The sequence below is a fragment of the Loxodonta africana genome, chromosome 18 (genome assembly GCF_030014295.1).
Source record: "Loxodonta africana isolate mLoxAfr1 chromosome 18, mLoxAfr1.hap2, whole genome shotgun sequence".
Taxonomy (NCBI): Eukaryota; Metazoa; Chordata; class Mammalia; order Proboscidea; family Elephantidae; genus Loxodonta; species Loxodonta africana.
Window position 1 is genome coordinate 72,978,847 of NC_087359.1, and position 23,539 is coordinate 73,002,385.

The 23,539-nt window shown below is 47.3% G+C and overlaps 1 protein-coding gene across 2 annotated transcripts in view; it reads right to left on the reverse strand.

Moving 5' to 3' along the window:
• The window catches only part of GAS7 (growth arrest specific 7), a 287,911-nt gene that overhangs the window by 248,194 nt on the left and 16,178 nt on the right, over positions 1 to 23,539 (reverse strand). The window contains exon 1 of one of the 2 annotated variants that reach the window (XM_064271775.1): positions 9,002 to 22,988. The exons of the other annotated variant lie outside the window; for it this stretch is intronic. The gene's annotated coding sequence lies outside the window, so the exon portion shown is untranslated. Of the gene's footprint in view, positions 1 to 9,001; positions 22,989 to 23,539 lie in introns of those variants that run through there. 2 annotated transcript variants of the gene reach the window in all.

The window sequence follows — 23,539 nt, forward strand, 5'->3', positions numbered from 1 at the left end:
CTACCATCAAGCCTATTCCAACAGAATAGAACTGCCCCATAGCGTTTCCAAGGCTGTAAATCTTTAAGGAAGCAGACTACCACATCTTTCTTCCACAAGTGACTGACCGGTAGGTTTGAACTGCTGACCTTTTGGTTAGCAGCTGAGCACTTAACCACTGTGCCACTAGGGCTCCAAACAAGTAAAACAAAACATTAATGACAGACTCTAAATGATGAGCATTTGGGTATACACTGTAAAATTTTTTCAACTTTTTTGTGGGTTTGAAAATATTAATAAAATATTGGAAATTTTTAATGAAAAAAGTAAAGAGGAAATACATACCTTCAATGTGATACCACTACACACTCAATCAACAGGCTAAAACTGAAAAGACTGACAATACCAAGTGCAGACGAGGATACAGCACTACAGGAACTCTCAGACACTACTGGTAGGAGTGAAAAATGGCACCACCTCTTTAGAAAACGATTTGGGAGTATTTGCCAAAGCTGAGCACATGCATACCCTACAACTCATCAATCCCACTCCTAGGCTGACACCCAACACATATGAGAACCTTTGTCACCAAAAGGCATGCACACAAACGTTCATGGTAGCACTCTATTCGTAACAGTCCCGAACAACCCAAATGTCCGCCAACAGGAGAATGGATATCCACTGATGTACTCATACAGTGATATGCTGTATGGCAACGAAAATGAACTACTGCTACCAGCAATATGGGTAAATCTCACATATTTTTTTTCCTCATCCTTTATAGAAGGCATTATTATTTTGTGGTAGGTAACAACACTTGCCATTTCTATAATCTTCACAACTACAGTTCAGTGACATTACACATTCCTCATATTGTCCGACCGTCACCATTAACCATTCCCAAATTTTTCCCTCACCCTTAACAGAAGCTCAGTGTCCCCTAAACATCATGTCTTCCTTTTCCCCTCCCTCCCACCCACCCCTAATGGCCACTAATGAACTCTGGTCTCTACACACTTGTCTATTCTAGACAGTTCATAAAACTGGGATCGTACACTGGTCCGTATGATCATTTGTGACTGACTTATTTCACTCAGCATCACAAACACCATCTTGAGTTGAAAAAAGTCAGACCACCCCAACCCAAAAGAGTCCCCCCCCCCGTATGCTTCTATTCATATAAAACTCAAAAGCAGGCAGAACTAATACATGGTACAGAAGCCAAGTTCCTGACTTGGAGAGAACACAAGGGGGTTTCTGGGGTGTTAGTAAGGTTCTGTGTCCTGGTTTGGAAGGTTGTGACATGAATGTGCTCAGTCTGTGAAAGTACATCAGCTTTGTTTCTGTATGTAGGCTACCAGCAACAACTGCCATCAAGACGATTCCAACTCATGGCAACCCCGTGAGTGTCACAGGAGGGCTCTGCTCTACAGTGTTCTCAGTGGCTGACTCTTCAGAATTAGATTGCCAGGCCTTTCTTCCAATGTGCCTCTGGGTGGACTTGAACCTCCAACCTTACTGTCAGGCGCTATGCCCATTAACCATTTGTACCATCCAGGGACATACATAGGCTATACTTTAATTTAAAAGTTTATATAAGAAAAAAAAAAAAAAGCATCTTCAAGCAATTTGAAGAGATCTGGAGTTTGGCGAGTATTTTTGTTTATTTTTTGTTTTTAAACCTATTCAAATTATCCACTTAAAACAAGGGCATTGAAACATTAGGCTGAGTGAAGTTGATCACCAAAGGACAAATATTGTATGACCCCACTTACATGAAATGTCTAGAGCAGACAAAAGCATAGAGACCAAGGACTATTTGTGATTACCAGGAGCGGGACGGAGGGGAAATGGGACAGTCGTCCTTTTGGGAGCAGTGAGTATCTGTTTACGGTGATGGGAAATTTGGCAATGGATGCTTGTGATGGTCGCACATCACGATGAATGTGATTGGTGTCACTGAATTGAATGAGTAAAAAACGTCAAACTGGCAGACGTATATGTTTTTACTACAATTCAATATAAAAAAAAAAACATAGACATTACGTGAAACTGTTACAGGGTCACAGAGCTGGGGGAGACATCAAAGATCAACGAGTTTAACCCCCACACTCTACAGACGTTGGCAGCTGGGGCTCACAGAGGTTGGGAGAAGTGCCTGAGGGTCCCCAGCCAGGCAGGGCAAAGGCGCTCTATAGCCTGCCCAGGCCAATTCTTTGCGCAGGCGCGTTTCCACTGCACACCAGCCTCTGCGACCTCAGGACAACTGTATGAGTTCCCGCCAGCGGACAAATCGCATCACAGTGTTCACAACACGGCACCTTCCTCTTACTGCAACATGAGACGCTCATAACTTGGAGATTTGGACAGGATACGGTAGGCTGCAAGCCACAGAAACCCAAGCCAAATTGCTTTAGACACACGCACACATGTGCACAACCACATACACGTGCAAAATGGAGAGGGGGTGACAGCATTTATAGGCTCATGTAAACTGGAAGTTCAGGAGTGTGTTGCCGTCTGATGCTTCTGATTCCAGGGGCTCAAACAATATCATCTCATCTCTATTTTCTTCTTCGCTAGCTTCACTCTCAGATGCTCCCCAAGTATCGGCAAAGGCCAGCATGGAAGCTCCAGGTTTATACTGTTGTTGTTAGTCGCCGGTATGGTGGCTCTACGTACAGTGAAACACTGCCCAGTCCTGTGCCACGTCCATGATCATTGGCATGGCTATATTATGACTGGCTTAACCACCGCGGCGTATGTGTGGGGGCATCTCTCCCAAATTTTACATCAAAAAGTCCTAGGGAGGGATCTCACTGGGGCAGCCTGGGCCACGTGCCTACTCCTGGATCAGTGTGGCCAGGGGGATCCAGCGCTCTGACTGTTCAAGCCTGGGTGATGAGCCCCCCTTTGGAGCTCAGGGGTAGCACCAGCTCCAACTAAACCATGGCATCTTTGGTTCTTCAAAGATAAACGGAGGTGTCACTATCAGACCAGGGAAAACAAGAGACAACAAACAACAGCTCTCTACAACAGCAGGGGTCATCCTCATTCCTTCCATATCTGTGGGAAGGAAAGGCCACAGACTTTGAACCTGAGGAGACCTCGGGGTCAGGGTAAGTGAACTGGGAAAGCCCCCTGCAGGCTTGCCTTCCTGCACGTTCCAGCTGACTGACCAACAGTTAACCTCAACAGATCTTGGTTCTTCCACCCAGGGATAAAGTTTTACATTTAAATCAAAAGATCCAATGATAGATGGTGAAGCCAAAAACAAAATGGCCATTTGCCAACTGCTGCACAAAAACGCCCTCTCAGCACTGGAGCAGAATCCTTCCATGGGCGCTAACTCAGAAGGTGTTAACGCTCAGCCAGGCACAGGCCAGAGACCCTCTAGAGCTGCCAGCGAGAGCAGTGACTTGGCTGAGGACATGGTTAAACAACAATGCCTGCTCTGGCAGCAGGGCCTGAGAAGGCAGGCACTCCCGGTGTTTGAGGCACACAGTCTGCATTCAGAGGGCCCTGTGGACGGATTTCAGGGAGGAAAAAAAAATCACATGGAACCTTACTCTCTAGGAGGGAGCAGCGTATTTTACAAACAGTGTGAGCCACTCCTGGCTATCACTTCCTGAATTTATTTGAAGAACTTATTCTTTAAGTTTCCTGGGACCCCTCCACTCCCTCAACTCACTCTTGACAAGTCCTACTAGAAATCCGGTATCTTCTGATTTTTCAAAGAAGAAAGAAGCTCCATCGTCCTAATCCCTTCACCCAGCAAGAACTACCATTAGTACTTTGATATGTCTCCTCCCAGACTGCCTTTTATATATACACACAAATACACACCATTCTGTGAACACAAACTTGGAATTTTATTGTATATGGTATTTTGGAGCCTGCTTTTTTACCTAATATATTGTGAACTAGCTTCTTTAAAGAAACATTTTGCCTACTCTGTTCAATCAGTCAGTGAAAATGATAAACAATAATGACGATAATGTTAAGTTATAATAAAAACAACTTCAAGCACTGTAACCTTTGAAAAATCAGGTGCCCATAACTGAATAAAAAAGATTGGCACATGGTAAAGCCAGGGCCCAGCCTGCTATGACCCAGGCCCTGGGACAGCCCCCAGGCAGCCAGTCAAAGGCCCAGGGGCCCGAGGTGCCTCTCACTCACCACCCCATCCAGGCACCTGCGGACAGACTCAGTTCCAAGTAGATCTCCACTCTGACACTGGCTTGCTGTGTGACCTAGACGAGTGATTTCTCCACCCTGCACTTGAGTTTTCTAAGAGCTAGAGTAAAAACCAGTTGCCATCAAGGCAATTCCGACTCGCGATGACCCCACGAGTGTCAGAGTAAAACTGTGCTCCATGGGGTCTTCAGTGGCTGAGTTTTCAGAAGCAGACCACCAAGTCTTTCTTCCGGGGCACCTCGGGATGGCTCGAACCTCTAATCTTTTGGTTAGCAGCTGAGCATGCTGACCGTTTGCATCACCCAGGGACTCCACGGCTAGAGTGAGGCATGAAAAAATGCTAACCTCATGTTATCGTCCTAAGGATTAAGGCAACAGTGTACCCCATCGGCCTGCTATAGCACCTGAAGCGCGATGGGCACGCAGCCAATGTAGTTGCCCTCCTTTCTCCCTCTACTATTCCAAAGATTTCAGCACATTTCAGGAGGTAGCATATGATCAGGAATTAATGGCACAGAAGGAAGAAGTCCAAGCTGCACTGAAGGCACTAACGAAAAACAAAACTTCAAGAACTGATGGAATGCCAATTGAGATGTTTCAACGAACAGATGCAGCGCCGGATGAGCTCACCCGCCTATGCCAAGGAACTGGGGAGACAGCTACCTGGCCAACCGACTGGAAGAGATCCGTATTTGTGCCTATTCCGAAGAAAGGTGATCCAACAGAACGAAGAAATTAATATCACACACAAGTAAAAAGTTGCTGAAGATCACCCAAAAGTGGCTGCATTCAGCAGAGCTCGATGATGCCTGGCTGACACCACCAACTGCTCTGACAAGGGTCACAATAGAGGGTCCTGGACAGAGTGGGAGAAAAATACAGAACAAAATTCTAACTCACAAAAAAAGACCAGACTTGCTGGTCTGACAGAGACTGGAGAAACCTCAAGAGTATGGCCTTTTAACTGAAAAATGAAGTCACTCCTGATGTTCACCCTTCAACCAAAGATTAGACAGGCCCGTAAAACAAAAAGAGACTAAATGGGCACACCAACCCACAGACAAGGATGAGAGGGCAGGAGGGACAGGAGAGCTGGTAACGGGGAACCCGAGGTGGAGAAGGGGAGAGTGTTGACATGTCCTGGAGTTGGCAACTGAAGTCACAAAACGGTATGCGACTGTTTAATGAGAAACTAATTTCCTCTGTAAACCCTCATCTAAAGCACACGGAAAAACTAATTAATCTTTTTTTTTTAAGCGGTTGCAGCAGTACACCGACAGAGAACTACCAGAAATTCAAGCCAGATTCAGAAGAAGACATGGAACCAGGGATATCACTGCTGATGTCAGACAGATCTAGGCTGAAAGCAGAGAATACCACAAAGATGTATACCTGTGTTTTATTGGCTATGCTAAGGCACTCAGCTGTGTGGATCATAACAAATCATGGATAACACTGAGAAGAATGGGAATTCCAGAACACTTAATTGTGGCTCATGAGGAACCTGTACATAGAACAAGATGCAGCCATCCGAACAGAACAACGGGATACTGTGTGGTTTACAAGGTGTGTGTCAAGTTTGTACCCTTTCACCATACCTATTCAATCTGTATGCTGAGCAAATAATCCGAGAAGCCGGACCATATGAAGAAGAATACGGCATCAGAATTGGAGGAAGACTCATTAACAACCTGCATTATGCAGATGACAAAACCCTGCTTGCTGAAGGTGAAGAGGGCTTGAAGCACTTATTGATGAAGATCAAAGACCATAGCCTTCAGTATGGATTAGACCTCAACATCAAGAAAACAAAAGTCCTCACAACTGGACCAATAAGCAACATCCTGATAAAGGGAGAAAAGATTGAAATTGTCAAGGATTTCATCTGACTCGGATCCACAATCAACACTCATGGAAGCAGCAGTCAAGAAATCAAACGAAGTATTGGAGTGGGCAAATCTGCTGCAGAAAAACCTCTTTCAAGCATTTAAAAGGCAAATGTGGTACCCTGAGGACTAAGGTGCACCTGAGCCAAGCCACATGCTTCAATCTCCTCATATGCATGAGGGAGCTGGACAATGAATGAGGAAGACTGAAGAAGAACAGACACCTTTGAATTACAGCGTTGGTGAAGAACACTGAATATATCACGGACTGCTGGAAGAACGGACAAATCTGTCTTGGAAGAAGTACAGCCAGAATGTTCCTTAGAAGCAAGGACGGCAAGACTTGGTCTCACATACTATAGGCATGTTATCAGGAGGTATCAGTCTCTGGAGAAGGACACCATGCTTGTAAAGCAGAGCGTCAGCGAAACAGAGGGTTGTCAGCCCTATGACCCAGCCATTCCTTTTCTGCTACCTTCTTCATAAAACAGTCATGAAACATGTGTACATGTGCAAAAGTGAACAATGAAACAGTTTTCAATAGCAAAAAAAATAAACAGAAACTTTCAATATGTATCAGTTAGGAATGGGAACTAAGGCTACCTTCAGCCCGTGGAGTACCATACAGCTATAGCTCAGTGGCAGGATTCTTGCCTTCCGCTCGGAAGACTCAAGTTCAATTCCCAGCCAGTGCACCTCATGTGCGGCCACTGTCAGTGGAGGCTACGACGCTGAACAGGTTTCAGCAGAGCTTTCAGACTAAGGCAGACAATGAAGAAAGGCCTGGCAATCTACTTCCGAAAACAAGCCAGTGAAAACCTTATGGATCACAATGGCCCAACTCGGAACCAATCACAGGGATGGTGCAGGACCAGGCAGCATTTCATTGCCTTGTGCATGGGGCCCCCATGAGTTGGGGCCAACCCCACAGCAGTTAAAAACAACATAAATAGCCATTAATGGACACATGCTAACAAGAAAATATCTTCAGGATATATTACTGAGTGAAACAAAATGAAGTTAAGAAATGATATATACATTACTGTTATTATTATTATTATTTTTTAAAGATCTAAATAAAAAAATCATCAGGGTATATTTCCACAGGGGGCCGAGGAAGTAGTCACACGGGACTTTAGCCTAATTTTGTGGTTTCTCAAACTTTTTTTCATTATCACCCTCTCTAAGGAGCCTTTATAGACATTTATTTCCCACTCACCCCCCCGCCGGCCCACCACGAGATTTTTAATACCAAAGATATCTGTTTATACACTATGGCCCACAAATGTATGTATTACCTGTATGATTTTTAAAAAACCTTCCCACCTACACTCAGCACCAGGTGAAACCTTCAGGGACAGCATCTCCTCCAAAACTATTACGTCCTGAGCCTAGGTGGGGTTAAGAGAAACGCAAACAGGGCTGCTATGAGTCACACTGGACAACAACTGATAATGTCTGTTTATGTTTATGTAAAAAAAAAATTATACTGAAAATGATGCTGATGAGACCAGAAAATACGCATCTCAGTGACAGGAAGCCTTATCTCAGATGTGCCAAGTGTCCCTTAACCAGGCCTGCTGAACTGATTCTGACTCACGACGACCCCGTACGTGTGACAGCAGAACTGCGCTCCACAGGGCTGTGGACCTGACAGAAGCATATCGCCAGGCCCTTCTTCCACAGCACCGCTGGGTGGATTCAAACAGCCAATCTTTGGTTAGCAGCCAAGTGCAAACCATTCGGGCCAGCCAGGGACCTGGCAAGTATCCCTTTCAAACCTTACACATCCATCCATGACCAAAGCCCATTGGTTCAGCCTTCAAAATGTATCCAAAATCCAACCGTGTTAACCACCTTTACATCTACTTCTTCGGTCAAAGGCACCCTCATCTCTCACTTGGATTATTTTAACGGTCTCTTACCTAGTCTCCCTCCTTTCACCCTTGCTCCCCACCACTCCCCACAGTCCATTCCCAACACAGCAGCAGAGCGATCCTTGTAAATGCTGTTAAGCCAGGTCACTCCCCTGCTTAGTGACTCCTCCAACGGCACCTCGTGGCACTTGCAGTAAAAGAGAACTGCTCAAGAGGCTCTCCAGTTGCTCACTGCCCCCATCTCCAACTACTCCCCCCTCCCCAGCCACACACTCACTTTTCTCCCCCACAATGACCTCCTCGCTGTCCCCTGAACACTCCAGCTATGCTCAGGCCTCTGGGCTTCTGCACTGGTTTGAATGCTCTTCTCTCGGAAATCCACACCCTTGCTCCCTCATAACTTACAAGGCTTTGCTCAGATGTCCTCTCCTGAGTGAAACCTTTCTGGACCTCTCTCTATATTACCACATCCTCCACCCGTCTGTCAGTTTGTTGTACTGTGGTGGCTTGAGTGTTGCTACGAGGCTGGAAGCTATGTCACCAGTATTTCAAATACCAGCAGGGTCACCCATAGTGGACAGGTTTCAGCGGAGCTCACGGACTAAGACCAGAAAGAAAGGCCTGGTGATCTGCTTCCAAAAATTAGCCAATGAAAACTCTGTGGGTTACAACAGAATATTATCTGATATAGCGCTGGAAGATGAGCCTCTAGGTTGGAAGGCAGTCAAAATACACAGTGGCCGCAACAATGGACTCGAACATGCCAACAATTGTGAAGATCGCACAGGACCAGGCAACGTTTCCTTCTGGAGTGTTTTGCTGGAGCAGGAGTGTTCAGGGACCTTATACATAAGGTCACCATGACTCAGAGCCTACTGATGGCAACTAACAACAGTCACAAAACCACTACATAATTTACTTAGTTTTGTGCTTTGTTGTGCCCCACCCCGCCAGAATATAAACTGTCTGAGGGCAGTAATCTCTGACTCTGTTCATTACTGTATCTCCAGCTTCAAGGGCCGTGCACTCGATAAGCACTTGTCCAATGAACAAACTCCTTACCTTATTAACGTGTCAAAGGTTCCCACATGAAGAAGTGCCCTGTTCACATTACATCCTATAACCAGAGATTCTCTGGCTCAAAGTGAAGGTCTCTGAGATTAAAAATAAAACCCACACATACTATCACCACTGGTCCCTCACTCAACAACCCAAAGGCTAGCAGGCACTTCCTGTGGCGCAGTTAGCCAATATCACTGGTGGTCACATGTTTTCTAAGTTCAGCAAATGGCTGAGGGGTCAGCCAAGAGCAAAAGCCTACCCCCACTGGCAGGTACCCATTTTTCTCTGCTATCCTCCCCTGGTGCCCTGGGTGGTGCAAAGGGTTAACACACTCAGCTACTAACCAGAAAGATTAGAGGTTCAAGTCCCCCCAGAGGTACCTCAGAAGAAAGGCCTGGCAATCTACTTCTGAAAAATTTGCCACTGGAAACACTACGGAACACAGCTCTACTCCAACACACATGGGATCGACGGCAACTGGGTTTTTAGCTTTACCGGAGCCACAAAAATCTAGGCTCCATTTGCGCTCCATTCATGGGAAATCCTGACACTTTCTTCATCCCTGAAGTCAGAATCCTTTCCTCTTCTGGTCTGGAAGACAACCAGAGGTGTTGAAATCGAACATCTTGACTGAATTTCCTCTGGGCAAGCTTTCCCTGGGCTTACTCACTCAAACAGCCCGGTCCCTCCTGCCAGACCCAGTCTGAGCCAGACTTTACAGTAACTCAGTCCAAAGCAGGGCTCTGACAGTGAACCGGAATCCCATCTATAGCTGCACTTTCATTCTGAGCTGGCTCCGTGCCTGTCACCAAGTGTGACAACAGTTCCTTAAATCACATGATCTGGTAGCAAAGGAGGAACACACCAATGCAGCACGAAATCAGCTTTCCTTTAAGCTTCTGTGAGGTTTGTCGAGAAGTCAGGAATCTATCTGGCTTGAGTAACAGCAAAGACCACCTGCAACTTTTATGGAACTTCTTCTGGACTTGAAAATTCTAAGATGTTTAAAAAAAAAATCTCAAAAATGAACAAGGTCCAGATGTACTTCCCATCTCCCTAAATAAGTGCTGCCACATGGTTCTTATCTGCTATAAAAACCAGACAGTCTCAGAGAGGGAGACACTGCATCCCAGCAGGAAGCACCGCTGGCTGGCTGTGTGTCTTCAGTAAGTTCCTTAACTTCTCTGAGCCTTAAGTTTCTTTATCTGAGAAATGGACTCCACTCTGCCGGGCTGTTTGATTAGATGAGAAATCCTGGGTGAACGTCCTGGGTGCCCATTACAGCACTAACCAAAGGAAGATGCTATTATTAGATATATTAAGCGCCACAAGGTCCCACCAGGTGCTCCTCGAGAGAAAGGTGCGGCAGTCTGCTTCCAAGGTTTACAGCCTTGAAAACCCTATGGGGCAGTTCTACTCCATCCTATAGGGTCGCCAGGAGTTGGAATCAACCGGATGGCAACGGGTATGTTCAGAATGGGGGCACTGGTGGCTCAGCAGTAGAATTCTTGTCCTCCGTGTGGGAGACCCAGGTTGAATTCTCCGGCAATGTACCTCCTGTGCAGCCACCACTCATCTGAAAATGGAGGCTTGCGTGTTGCTATGATGCAGAACAGGTTTTGGCGCAGCTTCCAGACTAAGATGGACTAGGAAGAAAGGCCTGGTGATCTATGTCCAAGAATCAGCCGATGAAAACGCTATGGGTCACAATGCTCCACTCCACAACCAATCATGGGGCTGGCACACGACTGGCAGCATTTCATTCTGCTGTGCATGGGGTCACCACGAGACGGGGGCCAACTCGATGGCCCCTAATGACGACAACAACAACCGTGTGCAGAAATCTAGGAAGGGCACCAGGAATGAGCACTATAAGGGCAAATAAAAGACAGGCACCACCCTCGCCTTCAAGGAACTTCAACTTGAGCTGAGAAAACAACACGTACAGGACTGCAGAAGGCTCAGCATTTGCCAAGCAACATACAAGAAAAGCACACACCGTCTGCTGCTTTCCCCTAAGCGTCCCTTGGGGCTGCTTGTCTGGATTCTGGTATCTGCCTAAATAGCCATCAAATTGGCTACTACCTGGCCTGCAAAAGGGCTACACGCTGTCTGTAAACCAAGTCTGTGAACCCAGGCCAGATAGGACGACACCACCACTGTGGCCCACGCTCTCCCTCCTCAGGGCCAGCCAGGGTGGGCTGCACCCCCTCACCCGCCAATCCTGCCAACCACCTTCCTCTGCAGCCTGTCCTGCCCTTCCCAAGGATGATCCCCGTGACACCAGTCATCTTACTCATTTCCTGCGTGACACTTGCACTGAATCCTCTCTGCTACACTTTCAGGCTGAAAAGAGAGGAAATAAGAAAGGAAGAGGGAATTCAAGCGCAGCAGTAACGAAAGGAGAAAAGAGGAAGGGGGGACAGAAAATCAAACTGACAAATGAGGAACACCAACGACAGTCACACTCCAGCTTAGCAGGGGCTTAAATGCACACTCTGATTCCTGCCTCCCACAACCTTCTGCAGGGCTGAACAAACAAGGCAGGGAGTTTTGCACCCATTTAGGAAACCAGCAAACCAAGGCTGGGCAAAAGCTCAGGGGATGAGCCAGAGCCAGAGGCAGACGGTGAGCCTGTTTTCTGATTTCCAATTACCGCTAACCTGCGCAGTCTCAACAGGCAACAGAAGAGTCAGCACGTGGAGGCAGAGCTGCAGACAGAAAAGGTGGACGGAGAGAAAAAGGAAGAGAAAATCAGACACAGAGTAGGAAGAAAGCGGAATAACCAAGGATGCATGGGCAAGTCACGGGTTTCCCAAAGTCACGGAGCCTCTCTGCAGAGCGGGCCAGGAGTCCTGACTCAGGAAAGGAGGCCTTGCCTCTTACATGAGGAGTCCCAGGGTGGCACACACGGTTAAGCATCTGACTACTAACCGAAAGGCTGGCGGTTCAACCCCTCCCCCAGGTGCCTGGTGATCTGCTTCCAAAAGGTCACAGTCCCAGCCTTGAGAACCCTACGGAGTGCAGTTCTATTCTGCACACATGGGGCCACCATGAATCCCAATCAATTCGATGGCAACTGGCTTGGTGGGGTTTTTTTGGTCCCTGACACTAGCTGGAAGCTGTAAACAAAGAAAGAACCACCAGCAGTAGCCTAGAAAGGAAACAGGGTTCAGAAAGTTTGCAACGGAGCTGATACGCCTCAAGAAAGACCAGCTGATCCCACTGGGATAGTCCCAACTGCTCAGCACTGACTTTATCTGTCCTTTTTACTGATGGAGTCCCTAGGTGGTGCAAATGCTAGGCTGCTAACCGGAAGGTTGGAGGTCCAAATCTACCCTGAGGTGCCTCAGAAGAAAGGCCTGGCAACATGCTTCCAAAAAATCAGTCTCTGAAAACCCTATGGAGCACAGTTCTACTCTGACACACAAGGACAGTCGCCATGAGTTGGGAGTTGGCTCAGAGGCAACTGGTTTTATTGACTGAATCATTCGTTCCTCAAATACTAAAGTCCTAATTTTGGGCCAGGCACTGCCATAGGTACCTGCATGGGGACACTCAAGTGACCAAGACACCAGTCCTTGCCCTCACTGCATTAACCCTATGGAGGGTAATATGTTCAAACTCACTGGCCGGTGTGAACTAGTTTAATGTAATCTGCAGCTCAGTCCACCCACGGTAAACAAAAACTAACAGATGAACCTTTCTTCTCTAATGTCTAACACATTTGGTGACTAGGTCGAGATGGGACAAGGAGTGTAGAACCAACGGTAAGTCACCTCATAGACTGAGCTTTAAGGAGAGACCCAGATGAGGAAGACCAGGTATTTTAATTAAAAATTCTGGATTGGGGCTCAGAATGAGGAATTTGACTTCACACCATTGTTTCAGGCAGAATTCATCCAAGAGACACGTACCCAGTTCCTATGCGTGCCACCAGCTGTGCCAGGTCCCTGGTCTCCTGCAGCAAACAAACCAGACACAGGGCTCTGCCCTGGTGGGCTTTACATTCTAATGAAGGAGACACACAATGAGCAAGGTCAGTGAACAAAAGAGACAACTGTTGTTTAGGGTGAGTGTTAAGGAGAAAAACAAGGACAAGCACAATGACCCTGTTTTCTCAAGGTTTCAACCCTAAGTAGAACTATGTAAAGAAGTCCCCAGGCCAAAACCAGGTAAGGGCCCTGAGTGCCCCATCACCCTGGCTGGCTCCTTGGGGCCCCCCACTGCACTGGATGAAGCACAATGTTGTGGAATTATGTTTACCAAAAATGTGTGTCAGCTTGACTAGGCTATGGACTCACAGTACTGTGCAGTTGTCCTCCAACTTGTGATCAGATGTGTTGTAAATCCTAACTCTATGACATAAATGAGGCAGGATTAGAGGCAGTTATGTCAATGAGGCAGGACACAATCTACAGGATTAGGCTGTATCTTGACTCAATCTCTTTTGAGACATAAAAGAGAGACCCCATACCACCAAGAAAGAAGAGCCAGGAGAACAGCACATCCTCTGGACCCAGGATCCCTGCACTGAGAAACTCCGAGACCCAAGGGAAGATTGATGACAAGGACCTTCCCCCAGAGCCAACAGAAAGAGAAAGTCTATCCCTGGAGCTGGCACCTTAAATTCAGACTTCTAGCCTCCTAGGCTGTGAGAGAATGAACTTCTGTTCGTTAAAGCCACCCATCCATGTGTGGTATTTCTGTTATAGCAGCACTAGATGACTAAGACACTCCCTGTCACTCGCCTGGTTCCGGTGGGCCCATGAGTCTTGTTCAGTCTTGTTCAGTCTCCTTCATGGCTGCACCCCTAGGACCTAGAACACGCCTGGCACCTAGCAGCAGCTCAGCGGAGGGGCAGCGTAGGACAGGAGGCAGTGAAAGTGATGAGATTCTTACTCCACATACTTAAAGCTTGGCTGGGCCAAGAATTTCAACAGCAACCCATTGTGGAGATGGTGCAGGTCCGGGCGGCATTTCATTCTATTGTGCGTGGGGTCGTCATGAGACGAGGTTGACTCAAGAGCAGTAAACAACAACAAAAAAGGAGACGTGCAGGTCGCAGGACGAGGCCTCCGAAGCAAGGTTAAAGGGTCCAGTGGGGAAGGCTGACCACAGCAGAGGGGTGAGAGCTTGGGTCAAGGCCGCCCAGGAGGGCTAGAACAGCTGCGACCAGGAGCATCAAGTCAGACTCCCTCCTCTCTCCTTCCCGCATACCTCTCATCACAGCACGTATTCATCCTCAGCACCCCCATGATTTAAAGCCAAGTTCACATCCACTGTCACCTTGAAAATCCTTGTTATCACCAGGAGGGGTAGGCAGAATGGGTGTTACCAGCCCTTTTGAAGAAACTGAAGGTCAAAGATTTTAAAGTGAATTTTGCAAGATCAAAGGGCCAAGGAGTGGGGGCAGGGGGTGATATCCTACACTTAAACCCAGGGCTCCTGATGGCTGTGCATGGAGCTCTCAGCCCCTCTCCAGGGAGGCAACGGCGGGGAGAGAGGACCACTCCAAAGGATACCTAATCATCTTTCAGCCTCCCACCCCTAGTGTCCTTTCCTGTAGCCCAAAGAGCTTTGTTCCTAAAGACCCAATGGCCTGACTCAAGATGTTTGTGATCTGAGCTGACCTGGCTGTAGCCCTTCACAGTGTCACCCTTTCCAGCCTTGGCCTTCCAGGACCCAAATTTTACCAAGGCCATTCAAGCCAAAACCAGAGCAAGATGTGCCCAGTTCTTTAAGGCAAACTCTCTCTTTATCCTCTTTAACTCACCCATCCACCCAGTAAGCTAGCCATCAAATATTTACTGAGCCAGACTTCACAGATGCCAAGTACTATGTGAGGCCAAAGCAGTTACAAAGATTTACAAAGCAGGTTTCCTGTCCCCAAGGAGCTCAGGTGTGTGGGGGCAACAGTCACAGAAACAAGAAATTGCTGTATAGCATGGAAGTACCATCACAGGAGCACAGGGTAAGTCCTGCAGATGCCAGAAGAAGAAATGCCCAACTCTGCCACTTGGGAGAGATCGAAGGTCACCTGGAATAAAGTGCACATGGGCTGGGTCTGGATGGAGTGACCATTCCCCAGGCAGAAATGAGGGGAGAGGGTCTCCTGGACAAAGGCAGCAGTCTGCACAGAGGCACAGAGGTGTAAAGGTGTGTGCCAGAGGGCACAGTGGTCCTGACGCTGGCAAGAAGCCCGGCTGAGAGTGGAACATGGGAAATGGGAACACGAGGAGACCAGAGAGGGAGGGGAGATTGTTCGTATGCCCAGATAAGGAGCGCCTGGATGCTTTGGGCAGTGGAGAGCCAGTGGACATTTTAAGCAGACGACTTCGCTGGACTGGAGTTTTTGGAAGTCACTGTCGGTAGGCATGTGTAGGCCCAAGCCTGGGGTTCCTGGAACAGTGGAAATAAGAGAGATACTAGGGATATTTACTAAGGATGAGGTTAACAGGGAACTTATCCATTCTTGGGTGTTAATGGACTGAAACGTGTCCCTCCTAAATAGCTGCTGGGATTGCAGAGTTTACGCTGGACTACTTTTTTATTAGCCTAAAGGTTGGTGGTTCAAAGCCATCCACTGGCACCACCGAAGAAAGGCCTGGCGATCTGCTTCCACAAAGATTACAGCCAAGACAATCCTATGGAGCAGTTCTACTCCGTAGCACACGGCATCACCATGAATCGGAATCAACTCAAGGGCAGACGACTTTTTTTTTTTCATACCTGTGGATGTAATCCTGTTTGTGAAAAGGGTTTTCTTTGTTATGTTAATGAGGCCCTATCAGTGTAGGGTGTGTCCTAATCCTACTGACTGCTGAGTTATAAGGAGAGCGGAGACTCACAGCTGAGTACCAACTGCGGAAGAAAGAGCACCGGTGAAGATAGCCAAGGCGCCAAGGAATGCTGGAGCTACAGGACCTTCCCAGAGCCAACAGAGAGAGCACCTTACCCTATAGCTCATGCCCTGAATTCAGACTTCTAGCCTCCTGAACCATGAGAAAATAAATTTCTATTCTTTAAAATCACCCACTTGCGGTGTTCCTGTCATAGCAGCGATAGTAAGACACTGGGGGATGTCTGTTACCTTCAAACCGTGGGCCTCCAGCCTTCTCCTTGGGGTACAGCCTCTAAGAACGATGAGGAACCCAGGCAGAGGTGATGCTGTGATCGCCAATCACACCAGCTGTGGGTCCGCACTGTAACCCTTTCCATCTTGCCTGCACCTCCCATCTGTCCTCATTTGCAAGAGACCTGCAGCTGTGGCTGAATATATATATAGTCCTGATGATTTGCAGTGAAACATAATTTACACCTTCTTCTCACAGAAATCATTTCCCAAGACTAATAATAAAGCAGACCAGCCACCCAGAGTAATAGCGCACCCCAGCCACCCCGGCGAGCGGTGCCGAAGCGCACCACGGTGGCGTGATTTGTGTGTGGCACCAGCCCAGGAGCAAGGCTGACAGCAGAGAGGACGGCAGAACTGAGCATCATGTATGTAATACTGTGCTTTTCAACGCTGCCCCACAGAGCCACAGGCTTTCCTGAAGAAGTCCCCTGAAGTCATTCAGAAAATAAAAGCAGTGATCGAGGGCCTGGCCACAGCCAGGGTGAGAGTGGCAGGAAGAACTGCTCTGGGTCCACTAGAGGAGAGCAGGTCTGGGAGACCCGGAGATTTCAGACAAGCCCTGCCTCCCTTTCCTCTCATTCATGCCCCAGCATCCCTGTCTGTCTGGGCCAGTGGCAGAGTCACGGGCACTGCAGCCCTCCTGGAGGCCTGGAAATGCCTTGGCCAAGCCCTTGCCCAACATCTCTTCTGCTGGCAGGACCCCCAAACCAAAAAAAAACTCATTGCCATGGAGCTGACCTTGACTCACGGTGATCCCAGAGTAGAACTGTGCTCCATAAGGTTTCCAGTGGTTGATTTTCAGAAGTAGATAACCAGGCCTTTCCTCTGAAGTGCCCTGGGTGAATTTGAACCTCCAACCTTTTGATTGGTAGATGAGCTTTTAACTGTTTGAGTCACCCAGGGACCTGGCAGGATCTCCACCCCCAAACATACTGGGAATGGCTCCACACAGAGGCCTCGCTCTGCAAAGATGAGGAAGAGCCGTGACCATCTCTTCATTCCAGCTGTTTTCTCCTGGCGGCCACGCCCATGATAGGGCTCCTCAAGGGCGTATATAGGTCCTGCCACATAGCTCTCTGCAAGAAGGTCCATAAACACCAGCTCACTATGTCTGATCCCAAATCTGTAATCATCTTGCATTAGTTTTCTGGCTAGAGGGGCAAGGGGCAAGCAACCCCCCTTGGAAGGGTCGCATCTCTAATGCCTGTTATTCAAAGCAGGGAAGACCCTCTCTGCCCTCTTCTCTGGGCAGGCTGTTCCCTGGCTAACGGAGCTGTCACAAAGGATGAGCAGAGATCCTTACAGGTGTTATCTTGAAGGACTAGACTAAAGGTCACGGTAGGCAGGGCATAGGGCACAGGGAGAGCTCCCCATTTCTGCTGTTACTGGTGTTAGCTGCCGTTGAGTCAGCCCCCGACTCACGGTGACCCCCTTGCACCACGGAATGAAATGCCACCCAGTCCTGTTCCCCCATGATCCACTGGGTTTTCATCGGGTGCTTTCCAGAAGTGGACAGTCAGGCCTTTCTTCCTAGCCTGTCTTAGTCTGGAAGCTCCACTGAGTCCTATTCAGCATCAAAGCAACACTCAAGCCTCCACCAACAGACAGGTGGAGGCCGCGCATGAGGTGCACTGGCTGGGAATCAAACCCTCGTCTTCACAGAAGGCAAAAGATTTCCACCACTGCCCCCAGCCTACTCGTGTGGTACCCTCCTTCTCCCAGAGAACCTATAGCTCCTCCCTATAATGGGTGCTCAAAAGCTGAGACTGGTTGGCTGAAAGAATAAATTAGCTCCCCTCTGCCATGTCACAAACATATCAACTTGAAAATATCTATAGGTCCTGTGATTGCAGATGACAGGAGAGCATTCACGCGCATGCTGACCAGCGATCTACCCGTGGGCAGGGAGATACTTCAGAGCCCCTGGATACAATCTTCTTCAGAAAATATGTGTTTACAGGCTGGTTTATCTGTCATATGCTCTAGGATATGATTCACCTTAATTACTGAGCTCTGGTCAAGATTCTAATCTTGGTCACATTTTATCACAAGCCAAGGAGGGTGGGGATGGAAAGAGAATCAGACCTTGAGGTTTTTAAAAAAGAATTTCTGGCTTAAGTTTATAACCCAAATAAAACATGGCAAACCTGAGATCCAGACAAGGGCCACATCTTCCTTGAGCAAAACATATCTTCACTGACAATGCTAAACCAGCTGCTCGTGTGTCAACTCCAAGGGACCCCCGCCCCCCATGTGTACAAAGCAGAATGGCACTCCATGGGGTTTTCAAGGCTGCTGCCTTTTGGAAGCGAATAGCCAGGCCTTTCTTCCAAGGCACCTCTGGGTGGATTCGAATCGCCAACCTTTCAGTTAGTAGCCAACCACTTAACCATTTACACCACCCAGGTACCACCTGACAAGGCCAAACCTGACAAAAAGGTACCTGGAAGAACCAAGACGGAAACTGAGTTAAGGTAAGAGTGGCCAAGAGAAAAACAAAGTCACCGTCAAAGTGATGAGAAACAAGAAATAATAATGGCAACCACCACCACTTACTAAGCTTGTACACCCTCTGCTGAGCGTTTAAACAAGATGCTTTCACAAGGACCCTCTGATGTGGGCGTTTTTATCCCTGTTTTAGAGATGTAGAAACAGAGGTCTGCTTAAGTTAAGCCATGAGTCCAAAGTTCCCTACAGCCAGCATTCTGACCAGCATTAAACACCCATGTGCTTCACCATTTCACCCAACTGCCTCCCACTGAACTCTGAGGGGAAAGCCGCCATAACTTAAAACGCTCCCACGCAAGGAGTAACCTACTCATCAAGTCAGTCCCATGGAAAACTGGTTTCCTCAGTCCCTGTTTTTCTCTCCAGCAGGCAATAATAATGGTTTGCTGCCCTTTAATACAAGGTGACAGCCCTACTTGAAGGAATCCGAGTTATTTGCCCTGCAGCGGGGTGTTCTGATCTGAGCCACACACACTCCCCATGTTCATTAAATGGCAGGCAGGGTAGAACAGAGACTCTGTAAGAGTGTCACTCTGCAAACTCTTCATTTTTACTGACCTTTAAAAAGAAACCAAACCTATTGCCGTCGAGTCGATTCCGACTGATAGCGACCCTATAGGACAGAGTAGAACTGCCCCATAGAGTTTCCAAGGAGCATCTGGTAGATTCGAACTGCCGACCCTTTGGTTAGCAGCCGTAGCACTTAACCACTATGCCACCAGGGCTTCCTTACTCACCTTTAGATGAAGGTTTATAGAATAAACTAGTTTCTTATCAAACAGTACACACATTGTTGTAGGACATTGGTTAACAACCTCACAACATGTCTACATTCCCTTCTCAACCCTGGGTTCCCTATTACCAGCCTTCCTGTTCCCTCCTACTTTCTAGTCCCTGCCCCAGGGCTGCTGTGCCCCTTTAGTCTTGTTTTGGTCCTTGGGCCTGTTCAATTTTTGGCTGAAAGATGAACCTCAGGAGTGAACTCATCACTGAGCTGAAAGGGTGTCTGGGGCTATGCTCTCAGGGTTTCTCCAGTCTCTATCAGGCCAGTCTACAAGCTCTTTATTGCCATTTTTTCCCCAGGTGAAGCCAAATAACTACCATGGGTAACAAACCCAGAATTGTATATTCGTTGGCACCATAATCTAAACGGCTGAACTCCGTTCCTTCATTATTTTATTGAGTACAAATAGCTGGTCATGTGCTAAGGGCTGAATCTATAAAGATCAGGGACCCTACCCTTGACCTTGAGGACTCAACAACATAGTGGTGGCAACAGACAAGTCCAATACAGTGGAGTGATGCTGAGAAGTCTACAATAAGAGCAGAGGGGAGTGGTATCAGAAGACCCTTGCCAGGAAATTACACCCAAGGCCAAGAAACAAATACAAGCTCACCTGGCTGAAAAGAAAAGGGACAACAATAAAAGACAAACAACCCAATTTAAAGATGGGCAGAGGATTTGAACAGACATTTCTCCAATAATATACAAATAGCCGAAAAGCACAAGATGGTCAAAATCCTTAGCCATCAAGGAAACGCAAACCAAAACCACAGTGGGATGCCATTTCACACCCCCTAGGGTGGCTGTAATCAAAGACAGGCAGTAAGAATTGCTGGCAAGGATGAAAAGAAAATGGAACTTGCATACATAGCTGGTAAGATTGTACAATGGTACAGCCACCCTGGAAAACAATTTCTCAGTTCCTCAAATTGTTAAATAGAGTTACCAGGTTGCCCAACAATTTCACTCCTATGTATAAACGCACCCAAGAAGACTGAAAACATACACCCACATAAAAAATGTACATGAACACTCATAAAGCCATTATTCGTAAGAGCCAAAAAGTACAAAGTAGCCAAATATCCATCAACTGATGAACGGATGCACAAAACGTGGTCCAGCCGTACGGTGGAATGTGAGATACGGCCATAAAGAGGAATGGACTACTGACAGATGCTATGACATGAATGAATCCTGAAAACATGCTAAGTGAAACAAGCCAGACACAGAAGGCCACACATCGTCCCATGCCATTTAGATGAGACGTCCAGGATAAGGAAATCTACAAAACAGAAAGTAGATTAGTGGTTGCCCAGGGTTGGAGAGGTTAGGGGGAAATGGGATGACTGCCAGTGAGTGTAGCGTTTCGTTATGGGTTGATAAAAATGTTCTACAATTTTCATAATGGTCGCACAACTGCGACTATAATAAAATCTCCTAAACCGCGCACTTTAAATGGTTTGTGAATTATATCTCAAAAATAAAGCAGTTAAAAAGAAAAGTGGATGGGCTAAAAGAAAGGATGGGGAGAAAGGTTACTTCAGGGGGAAGACGCAGCGAGTGCAAGGCAACAGAAGCAAGAGAAAGCAAAGCTGTGTCCAAGAATTAGGCAGTTCAATGGGATTCCCATACTGTCATCCATCCATGTGAGGAAATGGCCAAAAACGCAGGTGAGGAGGCAGGCAGAGGCCAGGTCACAGAGGACCCTGTAAAAAAAGCTATGGCACATTATACGGTAATGGCAGTGAGAAACCTAGGAAAGTTTTAAGCAGAAGAGTTCATCAAACTGGCTAGAAAAATCCCTGCAGCACCACTATGGGGAAGGGCCATCACAGAGGGGTAGGACCCAAGGCCACTTCTGTCAGGGGTTCGCAGCAGGAATCCAGGCAGGAGGAGAGAGAGGCTTACTCCAGGGAAGGGCAGACGTGAGGGTCCCAGGAGGAGCTGTGGGAGATGCAAGCTGTGACTCGATCACCATCTCCAGGTTCTACCATCTCCAGGCCCCAGAGCATCAAATCAGAATTAGACTCTGGGCCCCATAGCAACACTCTAAGACGGGAATTTCCATCCAGCTCCTTGAAACAAATCTTTCCTTTGCTCCAGGAATAAGCAAAGACAAAAAGAAATGCTTCAGTCATTTAGCATTCTCTTGCAGTTCACCCCTCCCTTTTCCGCATCACAAGAAGAGGTTCTTCAGGAGTGACCTGGCAGCCAGAGGCCAATCAGGCCCAAGTAAGAAGCAATTAACACTAATTAGCCCAGCCAGAAATTCAAGCCAGGTTCATAAGAGGACACGGACCAAGAGATACCATTACTGATGTCCGATGGATTTGTCTGAAAGCAGAGAACACCAGAAAGCTGTTTACCTGTGTTTTACTGACTATGCAAAGGCACTCAACTGCGTGATCATAACAAATTATGGATAACATTGTGAAGAATGGGAATTCCAGAACACTTAATTGTGCTCATGAGGAACCTGTACATAGACCAACAGGCAGTCATTTGAACAGAACAAGGGGATACTGTGCAGTTTAAAGTCAGGAAAGGTGTGCTTCAGGGTTGTATCTTTTCACCATCCTTATTCAGTTTGTATGCTGAGCAAATAATCTGAGAAGCTGGACTATATGAAGAAGAACAGGGGCATCAGGATTTGAGAAAGACTCATTAACAACCTGTCATGCAGATGACACAACCCTGCTTGCTGAAAGTGAAGAGGACTTGAAGCACTTACTGATGAAGATCAAAGACTACAGCCTTCAGTATGGATTACACCTCAACATAAAGAAAACAAAAGTCCTCACAACTGGACCAGTAAGTAACAATCATGATAAATGGAGAAAATATTGAAGTTGTCAAGGATTTCATCTTACTTGGATCCACAATGAATGCCCATGGAAGCAGTGGTCAAGAAATCAAATGACACAAATCTGCTGCAAAAGACATCTTTAAAGTGTTAAAAACAAAAAAAAACAAAGCTGTCACATTGAGGACTAAGGTGCTCCTGACCCAAGCCATAGTATTTTCAATTGTCTCATATGTGGTAAAAACTGGACAAGGAATAATGAAGACTGAAGAAGTTATGCCTTGAATTATGGTGCTGGCGAAGAATATTGACTATACCATGGACTGCCAGAAGAACGAACAAATCTGTCTTGGAGGGAGTACAGCCAGGATGCTCCTTAGAAGGGAGGATGAAGAGACTGTGTCCCACATACTTTGGACATGTTGTCAGGAGGGACTAGTCCCTGGAGAAGGACATCATCCTTGGTAGAGGGTCAGTGAAAAAGAGGAAGACCCTCAACGAGACAGACCGACACAGTGGCTGCAACAATGGGCTCAAGCTTAACAAGGATTGTGAGAACGGCGCAGGCCCAGGCGGTGTTTCCTTCTGGTGCACATGAGGTTCCTACATACAACACTGGAATCGACTCGACGGCACCTAACAACAACAACAGCCCGGCCTGGGCAGCAACAACCATTATGCTATTGTCTCCAATAAACTGGAAATGGTCAGCTGCAGCTTCACTTGCTTTATGTAGTGGGACCTGTGTCCTGAAAAAAAAAAAAAAACTGAAAACAAGCGCTCCAAAGCCTTGTACCCGGTGTGGCCATAAGACCAGCAGCATCAGCGTCTCCAGGGTGTTTTTAGAAATGAAGTCTCAGACCCCGCCCCAGTCACAATCTGCATTCAGATAAGATTGAGTGATTTGTGCACAGGAGTCAGAAGGCTTTGGCCACATGCTGCAGCCAGCCAATCTTGATGAGGGGGGCCCGTGACAAGGCTCTCTTCCACCCCAGCAACCTCAGCTGAGCCCCAGTTAACAAGCACTTTCCACATTCAAATACCATCACCACAGCCCGAGGAAGTGAAAAGCCCCGTTTACAGTGTGGAGTTCCTGGGTGGTGCGAACAGTTAAGATCCTTGGCTGCTAACTGAAAGGTTGGAGGTTCAAGTCCACCCAGAGATGCTTCGGAAGAAAGGCCTGGAAATCTACTTCTGAAAAATCAGTCACTGGAAACTCTACGGAGCACAGCTCTACTCTGACACGCACAGGGTTGCCATAGGTTGGGTGCTGACTCGGGCAGCTGAATACAAAGTATAAACAAC